The 26,266-nt window shown below is 41.6% G+C and overlaps 1 protein-coding gene across 1 annotated transcript in view; it reads right to left on the bottom strand.

The window, feature by feature from the left end:
• The window catches only part of LRRC4C (leucine rich repeat containing 4C), an 826,012-nt gene that overhangs the window by 525,024 nt on the left and 274,722 nt on the right, over positions 1-26,266 (bottom strand). The window contains exon 2 of the mRNA XM_090032958.1: positions 5,871-5,960. The gene's annotated coding sequence lies outside the window, so the exon portion shown is untranslated. The remainder of the gene's footprint in view (positions 1-5,870; positions 5,961-26,266) is intronic.

Genomic DNA, 26,266 nt, shown 5'->3' on the forward strand with positions numbered 1-26,266 from the left:
ATCACCAGAGGGATGGGTGTAGCACTGACTTGGGTCTACTCCAGCAACCCCCTGGATGCCATGTGGGAGTACTCTCCATGTTCAAGCCTTGCCCAAAGCTGCCAGGAACCTAATTCCACCCCCCCCCCTCACTGAAGAGTGCATGTCTGTTCAGTTGAAAAGTGCTCTAACTGACAGGACTTCAAGTGTGATAGTTACTGCACTTTCTGTCAGGAACTTTTTGAATGTCTGTAGCCTATGTAATTTATCATATATTTATGATGACTCCACATAATGTCTCTTTCCACAGCATAGTCTCAAGTTTCAAATCCAGCTGCAAGCAGCTGCTACTTGTGAATATACACTTATTTAATTTTTTGCTCTATAAATAGGTTCATGTTACCTCAGGCCTTAAAGGCACAAGAACATGAAAGTTATCTTTAATAACAAGCTAAAAATTCGAAGAATTATTTAGATAATAACCCCACCTGTAGTAAATATCATATGCAAGATCTTCAAAGACTTGAAAGGGTATAAGGGATATATTAGAACCAAAGGTTTAACCCCCAGGAGTTAATAAGACCACCAAACTACAGACCAATACAACTTTATGTCATAGCACAGGAGTGCTCCCAACCAGTCTCATGAGGCACTACAGGGATTTGGGAGCAGGGCCAAAGTGTCTCAGGGCACAGGTGGTGTTCTCGTCGATCCTCCCAGTCTTGGGCTATGGGCTGAGGAGGGAGAGGAGGATCCATGTAGTAAACCAAAGACTGTGGTGCTGCTGTCATCAGGAAGGATTTGGCTTCCATGACCACAGCCCGCTCTTTGGCAAGAGAGGCAGTGAGCTGTTGGGAAGAGATGGCCTCCACCTCTCTCCACTGGGGAGGAGACTCTTCTCAGCCAGACTGGATGACCTGCTCCACTGGGCTTTCAACTAAGCCTGCTGCGGGATGGGGGGACTACCGCCACTGCTGGCCCTCTGAGAAACCCTTGCAAAGCCAGCAGGCCAAGGCACTTAAGGGACCCCACCCCTGCCCCAGCCCTGGTACAATCTGTGGGCAAGGCAAGAGTCCCCAAGGGGACACTTGCCTGCCTGTACACAAATGTCAGGAGCTTGGGGAATAAGCAGTAGGAGCTCATCCTCCTACTTAATGCAAATAATTATGACGTCATAGGGATAATGGAGACCTGGTGAGACTCCACCCATGACTGGACCACGGGAATAGATGGCTATACCCTATACAAGAGGGACCGCATAGATAAAAGGGGCAGGGGTGTAGCTCTCTATGTTAAGGAAAGCTACGTGTCCCTGCAAGCTGATATTGGTGACCCTCTGGATTAAAATCCATGGGGAACATGGCACAGGAGACACAATGGTGGGAGTCTACTACAGACCTCCCACCCAAAGTCAAGAGCTTGACCAGGAGTTTGCCTGGGAACTGGCTGAGGCCGCATGCTCCAGGTCCATGGTTGTCATGGGTGACTTCAATTACCCAAACTCTCGTGAGAGGATCACTGAGCAAAATCAGAGCAGTCGCAAAGCTTCCTCTCATGTGTGGATGACTTCTACCTGATTCAAGAAGTCTATGGGCCAACAACAGGTAAAGCGCTGCTCGACTTGCTACTGGCTACTGGGAATGACCTAATCACTGACCTAGTGATTGATGGGAACCTGTGTGACAGCAAGCACGAGCTGATCAACTTCACCATCTGCTGTAAAGCTGGCAAGTCAGTCAGCAACACGGAAGTCCTTGACTTCAGGAAATTCAACTTTGACAAGCTCAGGAAGCTTGTCAGTGGGACCCTAAGGGACCAAGACCACAGGGAGAGGGGAGTTCAAGAAGAGTGGTTACTTCTCAAGGGAGCGATCCTCAATGCAAAAGCTAATTCTATTCCATCTAGGAGGAAAGGCAGCAAGAGGGCACAGCAGCCCCCCTGGCTCTCCAGGGACATAGCAGACCTCCTGAGGCTAAAAAGAAAGGCCTACAAAGGATGGAGGATAGGATTCACCTCCGAGGAGGATTATTCTGCACTGGTCTGGTCCTGCAGGGAGCAAACCAGGAAAGCCAAGGCTTCAACTGAACTCCAACTGGCTTTGAGCATCAAGGACAATAAAAAGTCCTTTTTCAGATATGTGGGGAGCCAGAGGAAAAGCAAGGGCAACACTGGACCCCTGCTGAACCAGATGGGACAACTGACAACTGACGCCCAGGAAAAAGCCAACCTATTAAATCTCTATGACACACTTGGTTCCTGAAAACCGCACCTTAAGTTGAAATGTTGTAACTCAGAACCAATTTTCTCATAAAAAAAATGTTATAAATGGGGGATTGGTTCCTGAACTGAGGCCTGATACTCTATTTTCACCAAAAATACCCAGAATTTTCAGTTTCATAGTTGGTAGGGTCAGAAGGGACCTGAGCAGGTCATCAAGTCTGACCCCCTGCCATGGTGAGAAAGAGCACTAGGATCAAACGATTTTGTACTCAATCGATTATAGATGAATAATATAGCTACATTAATGTATTTATATCATAAATAACAATCATATTAATTTGGAAGGACTTTGAGGTGACTTTGCTGGACTGTTTGAAGGGCTCTTGGTTGGACTTTCTGAAGGGTTCTTGGCTGGAGTCTTCTCAGGAGTCTTGGCTGCAAGTTTTTCTGGAGTCTGGTCTGCTTTCTTAAAGACAGTGTCCAAGCAAGTTTGGACAGATGTTCTCCAGGGAGATGAGCAACACAGCGAACTTGTTCACTGGCGTGGCATCGCATCGGATTGAGTGCTTTAAGTCGAAACTGACGTCATAAAGTTGAAACAAGGTGTCAATTTATAAACTTTGTAAGTGTGAAATGTTGTAATTCAAAACATTTTAAGTCAAGGACTACCTGTATTTAAACTATAATAGTCAAATATAGACTGGGTGGAGTGGTTGCTACTAAAATGTAAATATTACGAGACAATTGCAGCTGCAGTTTTCAATATCAATGTTTTCCTTTGGGCCATTCTCTGGCATATAGAAAGTGTTATGGTGGCACGAGTAAAAAGACAGAGTGTTTCACTGTACCTCTTTAAGACATACACCTCTCCCATTATTCCCCTCCAGAAAAATCCTACTAAACTTGGAGCAAAAAAGAAAAAACACGATTGTATATCCAGACATTAACAGCAAGAGAACATATTCATTTTCTTGCAAAATCCATGCCTGAATTGCAAGGTTTCAAAAGCATTTTTATTTCAAATTACTTTTTAAACAGTATGAATTGTCTAACATATTATTAAGGCCTCTTCAGATGAAAGGGAAAAAATGGATTAATAGCAAAGAGCATATTGATTGAAATGTAATTTCTATTATCACAGCTAAAGGGTATTTTTGCATGCAAGCTGGAGTCTCAGTAAACAAAGATTATTTTTGCGTGTGTCCTCTTAACATATTGTCGCTCATTTTTGTGTTCTGTTTTGTGCCCATTTTACATTGAATTGTCAACAACAGTGCATCATGTACCCATGCAATGTGATGCTTTTAATTAGAAGCCAGTTCTCTTGCAAAAGAAAGAAACAAATTAACCATTCCCACACACTACATTCAATTTAAAATATGCCATCAACATAAAATCCAATAAAGGATATTCTTTACCTGGTTTAACAGCGGCATGACACAAATGATTCAAACTGAAAACTGAAGCTTAAAACTACTGAAACTTGAAATTTCCAGACTATGAGAAATGCTAGTATTTTGAAAAAAGGCATTGTTCACTGGAATGAAGATTAGAAATTAGACATTGTAATAATTTATAACATACATTAGAAATTATAACATTTTCAATCTTTTCCAAATAGAACATGGAGATTTTTTCTACACACAAGAGAGCAGTCAGGTATTCCAATTCCTAAAGACCCATCACAATGATGGAATCATACCAGATATTCCCCAGGGAGCCCAGGGAAAATACCACAGTGAAGGAAGCCAAAAGGCTCTGTGTGGTCCAGCTCCCAGCAACATGGTAAATTTACTACATGTTGGGTGCTCAACACAAGACATTTATTGTGGAGCTGCCTAATTTGCTCCACAGTAAAGTCTCAGTGTCTACATGTGCAACCCTATCAGGCCATAGTAAGCTAATTAATTATGTTACAAGTTAGTGCCTGTAAACACTATCCTATGATGGAGATCTTTAATGACCAGCAATGCATTTGTAGATGCTGATGGGGCTAGCTGAAGCATGAGGCTGCTCCAGTGTGGGGGTTGCCTGCCAGCTTGCTCTGCATTGGAGCACCCTTGGTCCCCAGACAGCCCCTCTGCAGCATACTGAGCCAGGTTGAGCAGCCCCAGACTGGCAGACTGACCCTCAGTATTCCCCACCAGCTGTGGCTGCTCCAACCTGGCTTGGGGTGCTATGGTCCTGGGCACACATACAAACATGGTGCCTGTGAGCAATAAACTCCATCATGATGTGCACTGGAGATGCATGCAGTGAAAGCGAATACAGCTGTACTGTTCATCATTGGCTCTGTAATAACTGGCTAGGATCATGCTCTTACTGAGCCATGGTAACTGAAAGTTAAACCATGGCAACTTACTTCATTTTCATTGATGGCTAAGATACCTAGGCATTACTTCCATTTACTGTCAGGTAAGAGCAGTGACTATAGAACAGACAATGCATTTTAAAATTACACCCCTTCTACCCCATAGTAAACTGATCCCTACCCTCAGACTGTTCATTAATTAGTATGTGTGACTAGTCATGTGAGTCATACGCTATCTTTTCCACTCTCTGACTATTCAAATGAACACCCATTAGTGTTAATGGGTACAAAAGCAAGAACATGATCATAGCTGCACTAAAGCAACATAAACTAAAAAAAAAAACACCAGACTATTTTCAAACTACTAAACAGCACTTAGAGAGAGGCCTAAACCACTTTGTTGCACCTTGGTCAAACCAAAAAGACCTTAGACAATACAGTCAAACATAAGCATACAATCCCACCAGCTCTATCAGGGAATTTTGTTTTAGAATGACAATGCCTAATACAGTCTGGTGACACAGAATATATAAATGGTCTTTTGTCCTTCCCTTGTGCATAAGACCTCAAGTCTGAGAAGAACATTAATATCACTTAGTGTCTTCTCAGGACCGAAAGGTTTAATCAAAGTTTACATTATTGTTTGCTGTTCTGCAGTTTAGTTAGTTCCATTCCTGATGCCTATTTTTGAAGAGGACAACTAGTGGAGAAGTTTATGTAAAGTTAGCTCACTGTTTTACAGGTAATTTTCTCTAGATCTTAGCCTTTCAATTAGTATAAATCCAGATTTGTGTTATGATACATTCTTCTTAACCAAGTTTCTGAATTATATAGAAGTACCTGATAGAGACAAATATTTATGAGACAGTAAAACTAATGGAAAAAAAATGTCTTCTATAGACAGAACTTAATTTTACACATAAAGTAGACCCTGCTTTTAAAAGCCTCACTCATAATCCCAGAAAAGAAGAAGTAGTGTCAAACCTTGCTACCTCCAGTAGTTACAACTTGAGAGCCACTAGCTTCCATGGACTTCCATGACAGGTGACAATAAGCTCACTTTGGAGCTCTCCTTAATAATCCCTTTTCTTTTGTTAATTTGCAGAGGGGATCTTATAACTCTTGTGTAAAAGGAGAATTGGGGCTTGCATGTGCCAACTGTTCTGTTAAAGGACTGCCCTTTTCTAGCTTAAGAAGAGAAAGTGTACTACGGCACAAGGTGGGACACTTTCTCATATTGTCTGGATTTCTACTATTAGCTAAATGTTGCCATTAATGTTGTAAATGTTAGTTCTCCCATTGAACCCAAATCATGCCCACTAACGTAACTGTACATGCAGTGTTTCTGATAAACACTCACATGATATTCAGAACATCCAGTCAAACATCAATTTGTTTGATTTCCACATCGCTGAACCATCTTGATTTCTTGCAGTAGAGAAATTCATTTCTGGAGAAGACAAGGGGAGAAAAATAGGTATTAAGTTAAACTATTTCTGCTTGTGCTTAAGTTTCTCCTTCTCCCCCTCTCCTCCCCTCTGCCCCCCCAAAAAGTATGATTTCTGGAAATTTCTGAAAAGACTGTATTTCCTGTTGTAGCAAAACAGCCCAATTTATGAGTGTGCTGCTGCTGGAATATTATGCCATTTTTGTCACTAAAATACTGCTTCCCTCATGAAAATGAGTACATATTTCCTTGATCAATATGATTTTGAAGCAATATAAAGGAAATTGTTACCCTGATACACATGAATAGCACCAGCTGCACATAAAAGAAAAAATGAAGGAATGAGAAGTTTATATTGAGTAGAAGGCCAAATGTCTAACAGTGAAGTCTATTTAACTGTGGAATTGACTCTCTTCAGAAATGATGTGAGCACCCCATTTCAAATATATGTTTAATACTATTTACAACAGCTTTTATCTGCCCAAGTGCTCCTATTGCAGTCTGAATGAATGGCAGCATTCATTTCAATGGGAGTAGGGTCAGATGCATCTTCAAAGTCTTTTGACAGCTCCACATACAGAGAAACTGTACAGGATGCATCCATTCTCAGTGTTGGTCAAAGTTTTGTTCTTGTCCATCCTAACAGAAAAACCTTATGCCTTTCCAAAAAATGTAGTGAGCTCACTGGTTAGCAGACTTAAATAATTCAAACTGGTCAATATGCTGTGAGAATAACCCTGAACTGAGAAAGTACTAGATGATCTAAAAAGTCTGTTTCACCTCTAAAGTCTATTATTCAAATACCTGCAAAGATATCAGTGTTGAAGTGTAGATACTCATGAAATAAAAGCAGACAGCATGATATAGCTCTACAGTTTTGTCAGCCCTTCATGGACCAGTGACTATGACATACTGTATTTGTGTAACTATACAGAGAAGCAAACTGGCTTTAAGCAGATGGGGCAAAGCATAGCTCTCAATGACATTGTTATGAACACAAATTTAGGAACACAACTAATTGGAGTGAACTTGTATGTATACCCCTTTCCCACTCATGGAAAAAAAACCCACACCCAAAAAGCTTTTATGGTAAACCTCAGGTTACAGGAACATATCAGTCATCAGAAGGGTGTATCGCCTTGCATGTGTGTTTTAAGTTTGAAAAAAAATCCTTAAACATCAGATATCCAGAAATACATAAATTCCTTTCCATTAAGAGCTGATCTTCCTAGTCACTGTCATATTGGGTCATAGGGAGCCAGTTTGGGACCACTTGGGGATTAGGGTGCCCACCAGGGTTAGGAAGAGCAAGCAGAATCCAGGGACAAGCTGGATCAGGAAAACAGGAGGTCAGTTGAAGAGTGGGATCTAAGAACAAGCTGTGTCAGGATGCCAGGAAATCAGTCAGATAGTGAAATCAGAGAGCAAACCAGGAGATCAAGCAAAGAGCAGAGGCAGCAAACACAAGACAGAAGGAACAGCAAAACAGATCATGTTAGGCCCAGTTGCTCAGATATTTCCTGTTTCTTTTCAGGGCTTTATGTGGGAGGAAGTAGGGGTTAGCTGACCCCAGCCATTCTGGTGCCAGTGGGAGTGTCTACACTAAATGTTAAATGCACAGTAGCCTAATAATACTGCGGAGGTGTATGTCATGGCAGAAACAGTGCTAATGCATTACTGAGCAGTATTATTAGACTGCTGCGTAGTAGCATCACTAAAAAGGCATGCACCGGTTTGCACATTGATTTAGTATTTGATTATACAAGTACTAAACTTAATGTGCAGTAACTATGGTGCATTAATGAATGTGTAGATGTGTCCAGGGAGTAGACAGCAGTTTAGGCCGTGTTGGAGACTTGAGGTGATCCTGGAACAGCTTAGACAACCAGTTATAGGGTGGCAAGATGAGATGAGCCTTGTCATGTTGAGAAGGCTGAGGCCCCATATTCAAGGCTATGACTTGGCAGTCACAGAGAATAGTCACTTCCTTTTAGGGTGTGCTCAGTCTTACCTTGTATTGAACCATATGATTCCACATAATAGCCAGTTTCAGAGATTAAGCAACTAGCAATATTTCCAGATCTAAAATTCATGTGCTCAGTTATAAAGTAAAATATTCACTGAAGAGAGCAGATATTTATGTGGTGACAAAGCAGTGCATGCAATGTCTGCATTCTATGTGAGGAAAGCAAGTTATATACCCTATGGATTATGCTGGAACCCTTATAATACTATACTCTAAAGCAGTGGTTCTCAATCTTTTTTGTACCAGGACCCATTTTTAAAAATCGATGGCCAGTTCTGGCTCAATGTCCCCTAGCCCTAGGACCCATCCCCCCAGTGTGTGGAGGAGGGGCCATGGGGAGTCCCCAGCAGCCCCTGGTAGGCTGAAACTCTGTCAGCCTGCAAGGGAAAAGCCACAGTTTCCCACATTTTTCTCCTTTAAAAGAGAATCCATGTTTAAAGTTTGTTCATGACCATTCCACATATTTTTGCAACTCAGTTTCGCATCACAACTAACATACATAGTAGTTGGGGAAGGAAAATGTTACGGATGACATCTGCATGTAAGCAAACTAAAATAATTTGGGTGTCTTATCTGAAACCTGCATTCCTTCTGGCTGTTTGCCCTTTTCTAATTCAGTAAAGTTTGGCAAATGTTACAAGGAAGATGAAAAAAGTGCCCTCTTTTCTTAGTACCCATAAGGAAAGAAATTCTCCTAGTCACAAAGTCTTCTGGTAATCAGTTGCTACAAATCATCCCGTGGAGGAGGGAAGTATTGATTTTTCAGAACAGCTAAGGTCCACACTGTAATAATTCCACACCTGAAGATCTCTGTAGATCCTAAGGATCAGTACTTTTCTCCTGAAGAGTCTAAATTGCAGCTTCCCTGTATTTGACTCCTTAATAGCTGAACAATTAATGTTTTCACGAGAATGGGTCAGAAAAAAAGGAAAATGTAAAGGCAAATAGGAAGGAGGAGAAAAAGATTTTACCTTTTCCATTGCCTTCTGTACCCCCAATAATGTTTTGCAACAATTGACAAAATATTCTCTTCCTTCCCCTGATTTTCTTTTGTTTTCCAGGAATTACCTATGGGTTCAAAGGAAGTACAGACATCTTCACCAACCTCCATTCACCTCCCTGATAGTCTCAGGGCTGTTTCTACAATCTTGGAGGAAAAAAAAGTTCACCCTAGACTGACAAGGTAGATAATGCAGGAGTCCCTATGAAGAGTCTAAAGCTAGGGACAGAAGTTACACATAAACCAGTTTAAGTGATCAGAAACTGGTTTAAACCTGTAACAAAGCAAAATGCACAAAATGGCTGAAACTGGTTTAAGATAAACCTGGTTGAATGTAGCATCAGACTGATATTACTAACTGATTTGGGTCAAACCGGTTTAGGTCAAATTTGTATCCCAGACCCCTTCCTGGTTCAACTTAAATCACAATCCCCCAGAATGCTTTCCAGCCCTAGGCTGACCTGTGCTGTCTGCTGCAAAGAGCAGGGCTAGCCCCATTCCTCTGCTCCCTAGCTGGAGCAGTGAGGGCTGTCTGACAACAGCGGGGAGGGGGGGGGCATTAAAAGGGTTGGTATTTTGGTTGAGAAGGCATCCAGGGAAGCTACTAGGGATGATTTGGTTGGAAAAAAGAGTTTGGAAATCTAGTGAGATTCATAAGATACATTCAAATCATGAGAAGTATCTTGAGAATAGTATCCTTCAATTTCCCTCCTCTCCTGTCTGGGCGGATTTGACTAAACAACAATTTCCTTGTAAGAAAGGAACTTGCTGAAGTATGATAGCATTTTAAAGTCTCAGGATTTCATTGATAAAAGTTGCCTAATTAGCAACTCCATAATAAGCGTCTTAGTGTCTACATGTCCAGCCCTCTTGGGCTGCAGAAAAGTAATAAATTCTGTAGCAGGTTAGCACTTGTAAGTTCAAGTACTGTCCTAACTCAGAGTTTTTTTCGTGCTCAGCAATGCATGTGTAGATGCTGACCCCACTAGTCCAGCACTGAAGCACTCTCATTCCCCACAGCATGTTTAGCTGGGTCAGCGCATGCCCTAGGCTAGCAGGCTGACCTCCCTGGGCCCCCTACCAGCTGGGGCTGCTCTGGCTCCACTCAATGTGCTACAGTCCCTGGGAAGACATGTAAGTGCAGCACCTGAGAGCAATAAACTCAGGCATGATATGCAACAGAGTTTATTGTTGTGCATTTATATGCATCTGTAGATGCCTCTACAGTATTCCTCAGTAATCTGTTCCAACACTTACTAAGTCAATTCCCTATTGTTTTATCCTCAGTTGACATGGAGAACAATTGATCATTGTCCTTTTTACTAGCTATTTACTAGGGCTGTGCAAAACATCACTGTTGTGCTTTGACTTCCATTTCGAGAGAACACTGTTTCATTTAGAGTTTCATTTTGTATCGAAAGCACTGTTCCATTTCATTTCGTCAAAACTGTTTTGCTGTTTCGATGCTGTTTTGACATTTCGCCCATAGGCTATTCCATACCCAGTGCTGGGAAGATTGGTGCTGCTGCTGGACCCAGCCAGCAGCACCAGCCTCCTGTCATCCAGCAGGCAGAATGGGGGCTTGCACCCCTGGAAGCAGTCCAGTACAGCCCCCACAGCCCTCCTGGGGGTTCAGGCAAGTGCAACAGGAGGCTGTTGCTGCTGGCTGGGACCGGTGCTAAAGCCAAGTAAGCTCAGCTTCGAAACTTGAAACATTTCAAAACTTTTGAAATGTTTTGACTGTGCTTGTTTCATTTCAAAGCTGTTTTGAAAGGTTTTGTTTCATTTGATTTTGCTGTCACATCAAAACTCATCAAAACAGGTTTAAAATGAATAACCGGGCAAAATTTTGCACAGCCTTACAATTTACGTAGTAGAATTATCAGTTGCTTGCAGAAGTTAAAAAAAAACCCAAAAACAAAAAAAATGGCTTTACTGGAAGAAGCGGGCATTACTTTAACCTTGCTCCCCAGCATCCATAGAGATTGGGCCCTTCAGCAAGGCTGTTTGGTACTTTTAGCTAAATCTGATTCAATCAGCTATTAGATAGAAGTGCCCAAAAAAGGCCCAGTAAGTGCCTGATCAATACAGATGTGAGGTGAGCTAGATCCAACTAACACATTGTCTTTTCTGGTCATGTCCTGAGCTCAGTACGGGAGCACTCCAAGTTTAAACTAAGGCACCATTTTTTTTTCAAATGTCTGCAAGCAGCCATCATGTCCCACCTTAGGACTAAACCAACTAAATGATATAAATGTCTTCTTACAGGTCATGTTTTCAAGCACCTATTTTAGTTGCTTATCTCTGACTCATCTGTAGATTTTCACCAATTTTTCTCAAGTTCTTTTCCAAAACAGAACACATTCTTCTAACTGAGGCTTTTTCAGGATTAAGTAGAACAGAATTATTACATCCCACCTCCTATGTATCACCTCTTATTAAATCCAAGATATCGAACTTTTTTGCAGAAATTATCACACTGCTAACTAATTTAGTTTGTAATCCACTCTAGCTCACAGAACCTTTTCTGCAGGACTGCTGCAGAATGCCTACCAACATTTTCCCCATTTTCTATTTGTGAATTTGATCTTTCTTTCCTAAACACAGGTTTTCACACTTGTTTCTTACTGACTGTATTATCCTCTATATACATATAAACAATCTTTAACAATATAAAATATCTTTTCTAGTTATTGAAGCCAGTCTGATTGATCCATAATTCCCTGAGTCTTTCTTTCACTACTTTTTGTCCTTCTCCACTCCTCTGGGACCCTGATCTGTTCTCCATGACTATTCAGAGATAATCAATTATGGTTCAGAGAATGCTTTAGCTTACGTATTGTAGGGTGAATTTCATAACCCTGATAAGCTAAATATACCAATTTTATCTAAATACTATTCTATTAAGTCATTTCACTATTATTGCCTGTGTTCCTCTCCTTTAATGTTAATATTAATTATATCATCTAGTCACATTTAACGCCTTGCATGAAGACTGAAGCAAAAAGAGCATTGAATTTTTCAGCTTCTGTGACATCTCTTCTTTGTTCACATTTCCCCATTAAGTGATGGAGCTATAATTCCCTTTGTCTTTTTCTCACATAATTTTTTTGTACTCTTGAGAATTAATAATGCTAGGCATTACTAGAAAGAGAGAAAAAATACACCAGAGTGTACAAGAGAAAAAAGTTTTTATCCAATCAAAATTTCTGAAGTTTTTTTCCAGAAAAACAAATGGAAACATTTGGCCTGACATCTTGCTCAACCCCTTTGTTACCAAGAAAGAAATGCAATAAATGCATTGTGTCTGCAAATAGAAGCTTGTTTTTTATAGAAAAGACTGTATCCTTAAGCATCTTTCAAGGATACTTCTTCAGCACAGACTCACTTGGGAAGAATGGCACCTATTGATTCCAGCATCTCTTTTTACATGTCTCTTTTCTCCCAACTTAAAATAGTAGCTTAAGAAAACGCTTGATAAGTACCATATTTACTTGAATAGAAGATGATCCTGATTATAATACAACCCTCCAATAATTAGATTATATACATGGAAAATGTATAACTTTTGTTATAATTCTCCAGGAATAGAACCTAATTATTGGAGGTTTTCTTGAATTTGTCCTCTTCCCACTGCTAAAGTAGGTAAAATAAATCTGAGGAATCAGTTGGCCCTTTGCTCGCTGTTTCCCCCCAGCTCTCTCCCCTATACAGCACCTTCGGCTCCCCCTTACTGTCAGACCCTACTCTCCCTGAGCACATGAAAATGAGGAGCAGATCTGAAAACAATAACCTTGAAAGTAAATGTGGCTGTAGAAATTTGCATATAGTACCCATAAACTTAGTTCATCCAAAAATAATGCATGTTACCTTTTTTGAAACTGCGTTAAGTTTTAGCACAGGTATTCTATAAAAACACTTTTGAACAGCATTATCACACCTACAAATGACATTAGTTCAAAGTCAAAGGGTTCATGATTTACCACATAATTCACTGTGGTGGGCTACACCACAGTCAACAAAATTTGAAGCCATGGCGAGTACTGATATTGCATACAGTGCACCCAGAATCCCTCTGTCATGCTGTCTCTCAGTCTGGCATATATGATTAATAAGGCTCATCCTCCACAGTGTCTCCATGGCTCAATACTGCTCAATATGTGTGCATACTCCAGATATCACCCAAAAAGGATCCATGTGTTAATTAGCTTTTACTCATGCCCTGTCCCCCCTCAAACCAAATGGGACAACTGGCAACTGACACCCAGGAAAAAAGCCACCCTGCTTAATGGGTACTTTCCATCAGTTTTTCACCCGCTCAAAGGGACGGCCAGGGTGAGGGTGAATTTATACCCATCATTGGTGTAGATCTTGTAAAGGAACACCTTGAAAGGCTGAACACCTTCAAGTCAGCTGGTTCTGACAGATCACACCCCAGAGTACATAAGGAGCTGGCAGGCATCATAGCCCAGGCACTGGCAAAGATATTCAAGAACTCCTGGTGCTCAGGTGAAGTATCTGAAGACTGGAAGAAGGCCAGTGTGATGCCTAGCTTCAAGAAAGGGAGGAAAGTATATCTGGGGAACTACATGCCAATCAGCTTGACCTCAACCCCTAGAAAGATTTTGAAAAAATTATCAAAGAGACCATTCTTGACAAGCTGGCTGATGGCAACATCCTGAGGGACAGCCAGCATGGGTTTGTTGTGGGTAGGTTTTGCTTGACCAATCTCATTTCCTCCTATGACCAGGTAACATATCACCTGGACAAGGGAGAAGAGATTGATGCCATATATCTGGACTCCAAAAACCTTTGATCTGGTGTCCCATGATCTCCTCATGCAAAAATTGGTCGACTGAGGCCTCGGCTACATCACAGTCTGATGGCTGGGGAAATGGCTCCGAGGTCAGACCCAGACAGTGGTAGTCAATGGAAGTGAATCATCATGATGCTCCATAACTAGTGGTGTCCCCCAAGGCTCTGTCCTTGGACCTGTATTTTTTAACATCATTATTAACAATGTGGACACTGGTGTCAGAAGCAGACTTGCCAAGTTCATAGATGACATCAAACTTAGGGGTAGAGTGTTCACACCCAAGGATAGAGTAATGATCCAGGCTGAACTTGATAGGCTTCAAAAGTGGGCAGATTAAAACCTGATGACATTCAATATCATCATTGAGAGGGTCCAGAGGAGGGCCACCCAGGGACAACAGGGCAGATCCTATGAATCATAGAATCACAGAATCATAGAAGCAGGGTTGGAAGGGACCTTGTAGATCTTCAAGTCCAACCCCCTGCCTGGACAGGAGAAAAACTGGGCTCAAATGACTCCAGCCAGGTAGGCATCAAGCCTCTTCTTAAAGACCTCTAGGGTAGGAGCCAGCACCACTTCCCTTGGAAGTTGGTTCCAGATCCTAGCCACCCTAACTGTGAAGTAGTTCTTACGGATGTCTAATCTAAACCTACTCTCCAATAACTTCTGGCCGTTATTCCTTGTTATGCCAGGGGGCACTAGGGGAAACAAGGTCTCTCCCAAACCCTTCTGGTCCCGCCTAGTGAGTTTATAGACAGTCACCAGGTCCCCCCTCAGACTTCTCTTGTGAAAGCTGAACAGGTTCAGGACCCACAGTCTCTCACTGTAGGGTCTGCCCTGTTGTCCCTGGATCATGCGGGTGGCTCTCCTCTGGACCCTCTCAATGTTGTCCACATCCCTCATGAAGTGGGGCACACAGAACTAGACACAGTACTCCAGCTGTGACCTGACCTGTGTCACGTAGAGGGGAAGGATCACCTCCTTGGCCATACTTGAGATTCACCTGTGGATGCACAACAAGGTCCAGTTAGCCCTTCCAACGGTGACCTCGCATTGTCAGCCCATGTTCATCTTGGAGTCAATAATGACTCCAAGATCCCTTTCTGCCTCTGTGCTCTCAAGAAGGGAGTTTCCCATCTTATAAGTGTGCTGCTGGTTACTACTGCCCAAGTGCAGCACCCTGCACTTGTCAATATTGAAACGCATCCTGTTTTTGTTAGTCCACCCCTGTAACCTATCCAGGTCTTGCTGCAATCTTCCCTCCCTACTAGCATGCTCACCTCACCCCAAATTTTGGTATCATCAGCAAATTTAAACAGGTTGCTTTTCATCCCATCGTCCAAATTGCTGATAAAGAAATTGAACAGCGTGGGCCTAAGGACCAAGCCCTGGGGGAGTCCGCTGCCCACTTCTCCCCAGGTCAAATATGACCCATCCACCACCAGCCTCTGAGTACAACCCTTCAGCCAATCTACAATCCATCTGACTGTGTAGGCATCAATGACACAGTCGCCTAGTTTTTTAATGAGGATGGGGTAGGAGACGGTGTCAAAGGTCTTGCTGAAGTCTAGAAAGACTACATCCACGGTGACACCTGCATCCAGTGCTTTTGTGACCTGATCATAAAAGGCAATCAAGTTGGTCTTACATGACTGCCCCTAATGAAACTGTGCTGGTTGCCCTTGAGCATCATCCCTGAAGCCGGCCCATCACAGATGTGCTCCTTGATAATCTTCTCAAAGAGTTTCCCTAGGATTGAGGTAAGACTGACAGGCCTATAGTTGCCTGGGTCCTCCCTTCTCTCTTTTTTAAAGATGGGGACCATGTTGGCTATCTTCCAATCATCTGGCACCTGGCCCGAGCACCATGAGCACTCGTAAAGCTGTGTCAAGGGCCCTGCAATAACCCCTGCTAGCTCCCTCAACACCCTGGGGTGGAGAGCATCTGGACCCGCTGATTTGAACATGTCCAGCCCCTCCAGAAGTTCTCTAACCCAATCCTCCCAGCTGAGGGGGGACCTGGTGGCCATCTATGAACTCACTAGTGGGGACCAGCAGGATTTGGGAGTGACCTTGTTCCCCCTAGTGCCCCCCAGGGTAACAAGGAATAATGGCTACAAGTTGTTAGAGAGCAGGTCTGGACTAGACATCAGAAGGCACTACTTCATAGTCAGGGCGGCTAGGATCTGGAACCAACTTCCAAGAGAAGTGGTGATGGCTCCTACCCTGGGGGTCTTTAAGAGGCAAGCACCTACTCTGGAGTCTTAAGAAATGTTTGGATGTTTATCTTGCTGGGACCCTTTGACCCCAGCTGACTTCCTTCCCCTGAGGTCCCTTCCAGACCTAATGTCTATGAAATCTATGACATCTGTGACTGGAAATGCTGTTCTTGGCACAAGTCCTGGGATGCTCTAAAAAATTATGTGCAGATGAGGTGAAGGGCCACCTAGTCTGGCTTCAACTAATGAAGGGCAGGGCCACACTAAACCTATGAGCCTGAAAAAGGGGCCAACAGATCGATTTTGGGTATGCAATACTGTGGCTCACCATCACTTGAAAAAAAGACTGAGTCATGTGTGGGAGACTGTGTTTAATAGGCCCTACCATATGTTTTATTCAGATCGGTTGTATTAACCTATCCTTGTGGTAGGTTCCCATTAGAATATTTGCCTAATGCAGCCCATGTGTTTAATAGTCATGTTCAGTGTTGGCTGCATTCAATCAGTTTCATAGTTTGTTTCCATTGCTGAGCACATGCTGCTTTTAGCAACAGTTTAATAATAGACAAGGTATTTAGTGAGATTTCCTTGTATGCAATTATAGTAAGTGTGGCTTTTCCCCCATGCCAAATGATGTAAAGAACCATGTATTTTATTTGAATAACTATGGTAGATACATCATAGACCATCTAAAACTTCTAGCTTAATTGAAGAGCTTGAGAGAAATGAGTCAAATTACTATACAAAGTGCTACGGCTGGAGGCATAGTGTTGGTTAGGATTGATTTGGACTGAACCCAGTAATTTGTCTCACAAGTGAATTACGAAGTGTTAGGAATTGGTTCATTTGCCACCTTGCTGTATCTTTTCACTCTCCTTCATGAATTCAGCAATAAATAAGGTAACCAAATATGCCATTTAGGAACTAATCCTTCAGAAAACTAAGCCCTGTTACTTTTCTGTAAAAACACTTGTGTCAATGAGAACTGAAGGTGCTTAACACCTCACAAGAAGCACTCAACAACTAACAACATACGATGACATTTGATGCTCACATCCTATTTTTGGTGTTTCCCTAATCAACTATGTCATGTTACCCAATTTATCCATTTGTTAAAGCAGGAAAAAAAAAATTATTGAGATAAACAAGAGAAAGAAATATATTTAATACTGCCTGGGAAAAATGCACCCTGGCCTTGGATCTGAATCATAATTCTGCAATTCTGATTTTTAAATGTGACAAAATTCTAGCATAATTAACTTTATTAATACAAGAAATAAAAATGTCCACAATACTAGCTTGTCAAAATCACAGGCAAAAATAATACCCCAAGATGAGGGATTAGAGAAAGGAACAGGGATGAAATACTCCTGTTTTATATTTCCAATTTCTCCACTGACTTATTCTTTGAGTATGTTATTTAACTTCTTTTTACTTCATACCACATTTCCAGTGGGTAACAATCCAATATTTATCTACTTCAAAGAGATTCTGTGAATCTTATTTAATGTTTATTTCATTCTCCTCTGATCTCAAAAATATAATTTTTTTAAAGTGAGAGTAAATAATGGAATAATGTAGTAAACAGTTTAAAAACAATTAGCAAATACTAGGTCATTTCTGAACAGTCTACTTATGAATGCAGGGATTCAGAGTTGCCCATCACTGAGTGATGGGGTACTTCAAGGATAAGGAATGTCCACGTGGCAATTGCAACAAGCAGTAGTGAATAGCACTATATGCCATTAGCTCTAGTTATAAACAGGTGTTAGACTTTGACAGGTAAGCCACACACTGTTTTATTCTTGAGGCTTTGGTGGTGTGAGGGATGTTATGTGATCTTTGTTAAACCCAGAGGTAAAACTACAGTTTACTTCCTAAAGTGCCTCCCAGCAGCTGAGAAAGGTGCTTTGTGGAATGACATCCAGTGATTGACAACATTTATGTGGTCAGTTGTTTGTGTTGCTCACATGTCTGTTGCACAAACCCATTTGCAGTCACTTGGTTTAACCATACACATCAGCTTCCATGATAAGGATAGGAGTGTGAAACTCACCCCACCTCAGCCAGATCTACACAGGCCAGATCTAGACCTAGAGGTTTCAGGGACAGTGGTTGAGCCAGGAGGGTGAACAGAGGCAGGCAGCGGGGAGAGTTAGATTGTGCTGGTCCAGCCCCTGCTTGCCTCCTTACCAGTGCTTAAAGTGCCCAACGGGGCCCAGTAGCTCCAGCTTCTGTGACAGACCCTGTTTCTTGCTAGTCAGATCTCCCAGAAATCTCTGGACTGCCAGGAGCCCCGCAAACAGGAGGGAATGCCCCTAAGGTAAAGTATTTAGACATTTTAGAGAGAGGGGCCATGCAGAACCCTGTCCCAGTTCTGGACAGAATATAATCAAAATGTAAGCAAGTGCTTAAATCCCACAGAAGATGCATACACCTATAACTGAGTACAGCCTTAATATACCTCTTAATATACTAGATTTATCCACATGGTTTGAGGGAACCTTTTGCTATATCTAGGACAGATAAAGCTAGGATTCAAATACAGTTAGAAATATACTAACAATCAACAATCATTGTCTTCAGTCATTCATATTTTAAAAGACACTTGCTCTGACTGCATCCTTACCCCTTTTGAGTTTGCTCTCTGTGAATGATCTAATGAATGAGCCTTACCCACATCAATAGTCTCAAAAAGTAAATGTTAGGCACTAGATATTTAGCAAAAGCAAATTTCAAATGACTGAGCAGCCACTGATACTGAAAATTGCATTTCCTCTCGAATATTCAATTCAAAATTTGGTTTGTGAATGAAGTGAGTCACACAATAAGGGCAGTAAAATGATATCTTGTGACTGATGTCATTAGCTGATATGTGCCATTAACTGAACTGAGAATATATGCAAACACTTTTGGGCGATCTACAGAACAACAGTTACAGACTAATGGAATTTACTAATTATTTTAAATACCAAACACACCTCAGAATTTTAAAACTGGTTTATGATCAATTAGCTACACAAACAGAGAAAGAAAATTAACTTGTTAGCCAACTTACTCACCAACATTAATTTACCTGTACTATTTTAATAAAATATAATACATTGGCATTAACTAGAGAATGCTGTATAAAAATGTTGCAAAAAAATAGAGGTAGCAGTTTTTGCTCTAAGGAATGAATAAACTTATTAAGACTGATAAAGAGTAAACATGGTAAAAATTCACAATATGATGCCATTCTTTGTTTCCTTTAATGGTATTGTGTTTGGTTTTGTTGTTGTTGTTCTTGTACTTAAATACTAAATAAGCAGCATCTACAGATATGAATGAACAATTTTTACTTGATAAAAGTTTCTCATGTAGGATGGTTAGATCACCACCAAATATTGGACTTGTCTGCAAAAGACTTGTGTTTTAAAAAACAACTTGAATAGTCTGGGGAGAAAAGGACAAATAACACATATAGGACTGGGAGGTCATTTCAAGTAACAGGGAAGGCAGGGAAATACTTGCAGAACAGTGAATGGAAGAAGGTGAAGGGAGGAGATAACAGAGAGTAATCATAGGAAAAAATAAGAACTGCGATGAAAAAATAGTGAAGTTTTTTGCAGGTAAAAGTAAAGATGAACTGAATGTGCTAAAAGACAGGATCCCAGAAGAGATTTTAGATGGAAGGTTTAGGTCAGAATATTAGCAAAGGAAGATGGCTATAAAAAATGGTCCTTGAAGAGCTGGGTAGCTCTGGAGGTAATGTACTTCCTCTGTGAAGGAAGACCGATATTTTTTTTGTCTTTGTCCTGACTGTATGTTAGATCACTGTATTTAAAACAAAAACCAAAACCAAAAGAACAACTTTTCTTATTTGCCATTTGTTTAGACAGGGTTTTTTCACAATTCATAACCAGTGGATACATCTACATGTTCATTAATGCACAGAAGTTACTGTGAATTTAATTTAGTACTTGCTTAATTAAGGACTAATGAAATACGCAGTAACTAGAGTTACGGCACAGTAGTGGTGATGCACAGTTTTTTTAGTGACACTTACTGCTCAGTAGCAGAATACTACTGTGCAGTAGTGTATTAGTATGGTTTTTGCCCAGCATGCTACTGTGCATGCTACTATGCAGTGTTATTAAACTACTGTGCATTAAGCATCTCATGTAGATGTGCCCAGTCAGTCACAGTTTCACCCTTCTCTATCCCTCCTCCTCAGTCATGATGACATAATTGTTAATCTGGTTATAGATTTCCTTCTATGTATTGTGACCTTCTTGTAAACCTATATAACCCCTCCCCCCTTCACCTACATACACATATGCATACCTCTCTACAGATGTAACAGATGTAAACCCTGTTTAGTTGGGTTCAGCATTTGAAAAAAAAAAGCAAGAAAGAAAAGAAATGCATTGTATAAATTTGCTTGCTGGCTCAGCAAGGCAAATGTAAATGGTTTCCCCAGGCTCTCTTCATTTCCAGGCTCCTGTATGCATTACAACAGCAATTACCACACTTTAAATTTAACTTCTGTCTCTAGAAAAATAATAGAGTGAATTGTAAGAGAAAAAAACCCCACAACTTCTACAGCATAACAGAACCATAAAAATGGGGAACTCTGGGGCATAGTAGAAGATTAATTTGATTTTTAATGCAGCAGTACCTAACCCATCTGACCGAAGAGCCCTTAAGTGTTGTAGTTCCCAGATCTGCAGCAGACATCACTCCTCCCACCACCAAATTTCTGGTCTGAAGCATAGATGTCACAGCCTATGCTTCACACCAGCCTGACGGGTACTCCATGGATCTAGAAATCTGATGGCAGAAGAAACAGCAGCAGCACTAATTGCTCTTGGAGCCATGACAATTAATACTACCACCACTTACCACACGGCAAAATTATCTGGTCAGGGGGCAGCTCTGAATGCCAGGTGACATGGCTCCATGAGCTAGATCTGGCCTTTCACTGTTACTTGACCATCCCTTTTTTGATGGCATTAGAGTGGCACACTGTCTCAGAAATCTAATGCTGAAAAATAATCCAAATTAGTTTGGCTTTTATTTAAAAAATAAAACAACTGTCATGGAAAGTCTCAATTTGAATTGTGTTACATTGTCAGTTAGGTGCTAGAGACTGGTGTTGGTATAATCAAAATGTCTGTATAACTGGGCATGTCTACACATGCATTTATACCAGCCTAAGTTTACTCTGGGGCAAGCAACTCCAGAGTAAGCATTTTGGGCAGGTGTCTACACATGTGAGAATTAGGGAGCAGATTTGTTTTTTGCACTGTTTCCTGCAGCCCTGCAATGGGACCTGCCACTACTAGGGGAGCTCCAGGCTCTCCCTCGGTGCTAGCTCCCCTGCCTGTTCTCCCCACAGCAACCAGAGGGCTGGTTGTTGCTGGGGTAGGGACAATGTTCTCCTGCTCCAGCAGCAGGGAGCTCTTGGCCCTGGCTCCCCAAATCAAGGGCACAGGGCATGGAAAGAGCTTCAGGGAAGGGGCTGATCCTACCCCCCTGCCCCAATCTGCTGGTGGGGCAGATAGCAGTAAGCAGCTAGGTCATTGCTAACTGCCCCACCAGTGGACCAGGGCAGGGGGCTGGGACCTGCCCCTCCCCTAAAGCTCTTTCCAAACCCCATGCTTCAATCACCTAATCAGGGCATGGGACTGGGACCCGTTCCTGGCCAGGCCTGGGCTGCATGGGGAAATCTGCATGCGCAGCCTGGAGCTGGCTGAGGACTTCCCCAAACAGGGTGCAATCATGATCAGGGAGTGGTGGCTGGAAGCTCCCTGCTGCCAGGGTAGGGGGACATTGTCCCCACCGGGGCATGCAGGGTAGGGGCTGGGCAGCTTGTTCCCCATACAGGTCCATGAGCACAGAGCTGTGGGGGGAACAGGCTGGGGAGCTTGTTCCCCTTGTTTCCCTCCCAGCTCCACTCTTGCAGAACTGGACAGGAAACAGGCTCCCCAGCCCCTGCCAGCAGGGAGCTCCGAGTGCTGGCTATATGACCGTGGGTCTACTGCTGGGAGATAAGCAGCTCTCAGCAGTGGCCCCACAGTTGCAGAGCTGGTCCTGGGAGATAAGGGTCTCCCAGCCCCTCCACTTCTCAATCATGATGGCTGAGCAGAGAGATCCTGCAGGCAGGGAGCTATCTGCCACCCACCGGAGGATGATTGACTGGGAGCAAATTTTGCTCCTGGTCAGGCATCTACACAAGTGCTGCTACACTGTTACTAATCTAAATTTGCTACTTGCATTTGCAGGTAGCAAATTTACTCAGGATTAGGGAGGTTTACTGCATAGTAAGCATGTGCACGTGTCGACACACATGCTTATTTCACAGTAAACTATGATAATGCAAAATTAAGTGTTTTGTGTAGATGCACCCACACAAACCAATCCTATGTTATAAGAGAGAAAGACTAAGCAACTTAATGCAATGTTGTCTCACATACATTTTAAGATCAGTTACACCTGTGTAAATCACAAGTCATTAATTTGACTTCAGCAGAGTTCCTCTGGATATATACCAGCACAGCTGAGATCATGGCTTCCTTCATTTATGACAGTTCCCAGAACACAGGAAACTGAAAAGAAAAAAGCTCCAAGGTCCATAGTTCAAAATTTTGTATTTGAACCCAACTTGTTATCGGGGACAGATCTATTCCTATTTTATTAAGTTACTAGTATGTATGTCCTTCTGAGCACAGTTAAATGGGAGAAGGGGGAGGCAGGGTAAATGCTGATAGGTTGACAATGAGAATTTTCATAGGAATATACCAGTTTCAGAGACCCTTGTCTCATAAGAGGTTTTCAGGTTCAGGACAGAGAAAAAAAAGAGACACCTAAGAACAAGGAGGTTTGGGCACTAGCCTGGTCTCTGGGGGTATAGCAGAACAGGGACTTGAATATGAATTTCCCACATCTCAATTAGATGCCTCACTCTATGCCTACTGACTATTCTAGGGTTAATGTCTCTGTAATATTTTCCAAAGAAGTTGAAAAAGTTTTGAATTCATCCTTGATGCAGAGTGGAAATAAATATTTATAAATCTGAAAAGTTATGAGAGCCAGGAGAAACTGTTTACTACCAGCTTCGCTTTTCAGTGATTTCTTCACCTGAGGCTGATAGTAGGTGACTAGTTTCATGCAATTCTAATGGATTTTCATCAGCTCGTGTGTCATTTTATGATGCATCTGAGAAGGAAGAAGGTTTCCATTTTCATAACTAGACTTATAATATGCATCTCAGAGGCATAACTGGGCAGTTCTTCATCATGGGCAATGGTAGCACACTAGGCAATATGCTGCAGCAAGAAGAGCAGCAGTAATGGCTACTATTTTTTCATCTTGACTCCCAGGTTGGTGCCCAGGTTTTGGTGCCCCAGTTGTGTCCCCTTATTTATGCTGTTGATCTGTACCTTGCTCCTCCTTTAGCCTTAATTTTTATGTACACAGGAGCAGAACAATGCTAAATTAAGACAGAGAATAAATAGGATTACCACTTTTTGCTGAAGCCATTCCCAGACTCTCACTGGACTGTCCACCAGGGACTTGGCATTCCCTCACCTGTGTATTAGCACCTTCCTCTTGCTCCCTTCCAGCCTGAGGGTTTCCCCTGAAGTAGTTTTGTGGTCCTGAATGGTACTAATTTTGCACATTTGTATAGATAGTGGGCAACTCATGCTCTAAACATTCAAGCCTTGTGCACATTGGAAAGGAGCTGGCATTGTATTCTTAGAACAGCCTGCCACAGGCAGCAAGCTCTACAGATTTGGGCATCTGGGTTAGGTGTCCAACTGGACTATGGACAAAGACTACCAATCCCCAGACAGTGTAGGTAAACACTACAGGGGTGACTTATGTGCAGAAGGAAAAAAAAAAGTTGCGTATCTTTCAAAGTAGCTAGTATCTTTATTTCTTCAGTTGTAGTGCAGTATTCTGACAGAAGATTACACCACAAGTGAGTATGAGAGTTTGAGGGCCCTTGAACCAAAAGCCATCGAACAATATGAAATGTCAAGTCTGTCACATTTACTGAACCACCCAGAACTGGAACTCTGTGAACATTTTCTGTGAACATCCAATGTTGAACAGCTCTCAAAATCCCTCATTTCCCTTCTGTAATGTTACTCTGTGTTACTCTAAAAGCTGTTTTGTTGGAGAAAGAAAAATGCTGGACCTCATGTTGGACCTTTGAACCTCATGTGAAGCCCGATGGCAGCACTTGTCAGTTACATTCATGATCATTTTTAGTATTTAAAAACAGACAGGATGTTAATTATGCAGTGTGTATGTGTGTGTGTGTGTGTCTGACCCACATCAGCTTTCTGAGCTTATTTTAAAATCAGACTCCCTGACCAGATTTGCTACATTTTATTTTAACACACCTCCTAGGAAAACTGTTTCCCACTAGGTCTCCAAATATTCATTGGCTTCTCTCCACAGTTTAGGAAAGTTATAATTCAAACATAGGAATATGGCAGCGTTTCTAGATGTAGAAATGTCAGTGCTTAAAAGTACAGTGGTGTACTTCAGTCCTGAAAGACCAGAAATGGAATTCTACTTCCTAATCTCATCCAACTGAAGAGTATTGACTTCTAGACCAAGAAGTCCATGATGTAAAAAACTTTCAGTTCAAAAGCACAGTAGAAGATTTAAAGTGACCCAAGCTTGTGTGTGCATCTATCTGTCCCTCTCTCTACCTCCACCCACTATATACAGACTCACCCTCACACACACACACACATATATCTACAATGTTACTTTTTTGCTTCCTTATTTTTTTCCTGGAATAAGAAAAATGTATTGATTTACAGATATTTTTGACAGTGCTCAAAGCATTGTCTCAGTAAAATATCAGTGTGCACTACAGAAACACAGGGCTAATGTGTTTAATAATGATAAATGAGTAGTACCATCCTGCATCCATAACACACTGAATTTTGTGATGCTTGTCTTACATCCTAACATCATCTGTGTCCTGCAGGGATTTTTCCTTTTGCTGATATATGAAAATGTGGGCATTTAACATTGTTAGCAATGACTTCTGCTGAAGTTCATGGCCATTATTTGAAGGCAAGGTTAACCAATGTCTTAATTATTCTAAAAAAGATCGTAACAACTAACACTGTTTCTACATTGTCTGCTTCTACTTCATTGCTTTTCCTACTAGTCTGACCAGCATAACTGGCTTCAGCAGGAGGCAATAAGGACAAATGGAAAGAAGAGCATTTCCCTCAGTTCCTTAGACAATACTGTATTGACAGTGCAGATTAGAAAATTTGGCCTACTAGAAGAAAGAAATACTTGGCAGGGTATCAGAAATGGAATGTTTTGTTGCATTTTTTGGCGTGTAAATAGTTATATACAAGAGTCAACAAAAAGTAACATGATGCAGTAACAGAAAAAGCAAATGCAATTTTCAGCTGCATTAACAGAGGTATGGTATCAGATAGAAATGATAGTATCACTCTACTTGGCATTAGTTAGCCCTTAACTGGAGTACTGTGTACAGATTTGTGCTTTATATTTGAGGAATGATGTTGGGAAACTGGAGAGAAACCAGAGGCAAGCAACAAAGATAATAAAGGGAGTTAGAATGCAAGCCAGGTAAGGAAAGAAAACTCGCTATGCTTGCTATGGAGGAAGGGAGATTGAAGGGAGATATTATAGTAGTTTTCAAGGACTTGAAAAGCTGCCATAAAGAAGGGGGAGAACAACTGTTCTCCTTTGCTATAGAGGGCAGGACACAACACAATGAATTTAAATGCCAGCAAAACAGACTTTGAATCTAAGAGATATTTCAGAATGATGAGGCCTTTGAGATTCTACAGTCTTCATGCTGATCAACAATTGCCAGGGATTTGGCATATGGGAATATTAAATTAGAGAGAAATTAAGTCATTTAAGTCATCCCCCAATACAGTTAAATGATTTACCCAAGGATCCACAGTAAATCATTGGCAAACACAGAAACAGAAGTCAGGTCTCCTTACTCCTACTCTGCCACATTACCCAAATTAACACATTGCTTGAAAGATTTAAAAAAAAAACCCAAACCAAACAAAAACACCTGATAGATAATCATAAACAAAGAAATTAAGCCACAATGCACGAGCTGCTTGGCCACAGTGCTACAGACGTTTTCTACTACATCATCAATATGTCTCACATTTATTTTGTGAGACAAAGAGAGAAATACTCTTTCTTCCACATGGTCTTGGCTTCTCTTGCTGAGGGCCAG

Source organism: Crocodylus siamensis, chromosome 2, assembly GCF_052110815.1.
Source record: "Crocodylus siamensis isolate JL-2025a chromosome 2, ASM5211081v1, whole genome shotgun sequence".
In the NCBI taxonomy this organism is placed as follows: Eukaryota; Metazoa; Chordata; order Crocodylia; family Crocodylidae; genus Crocodylus; species Crocodylus siamensis.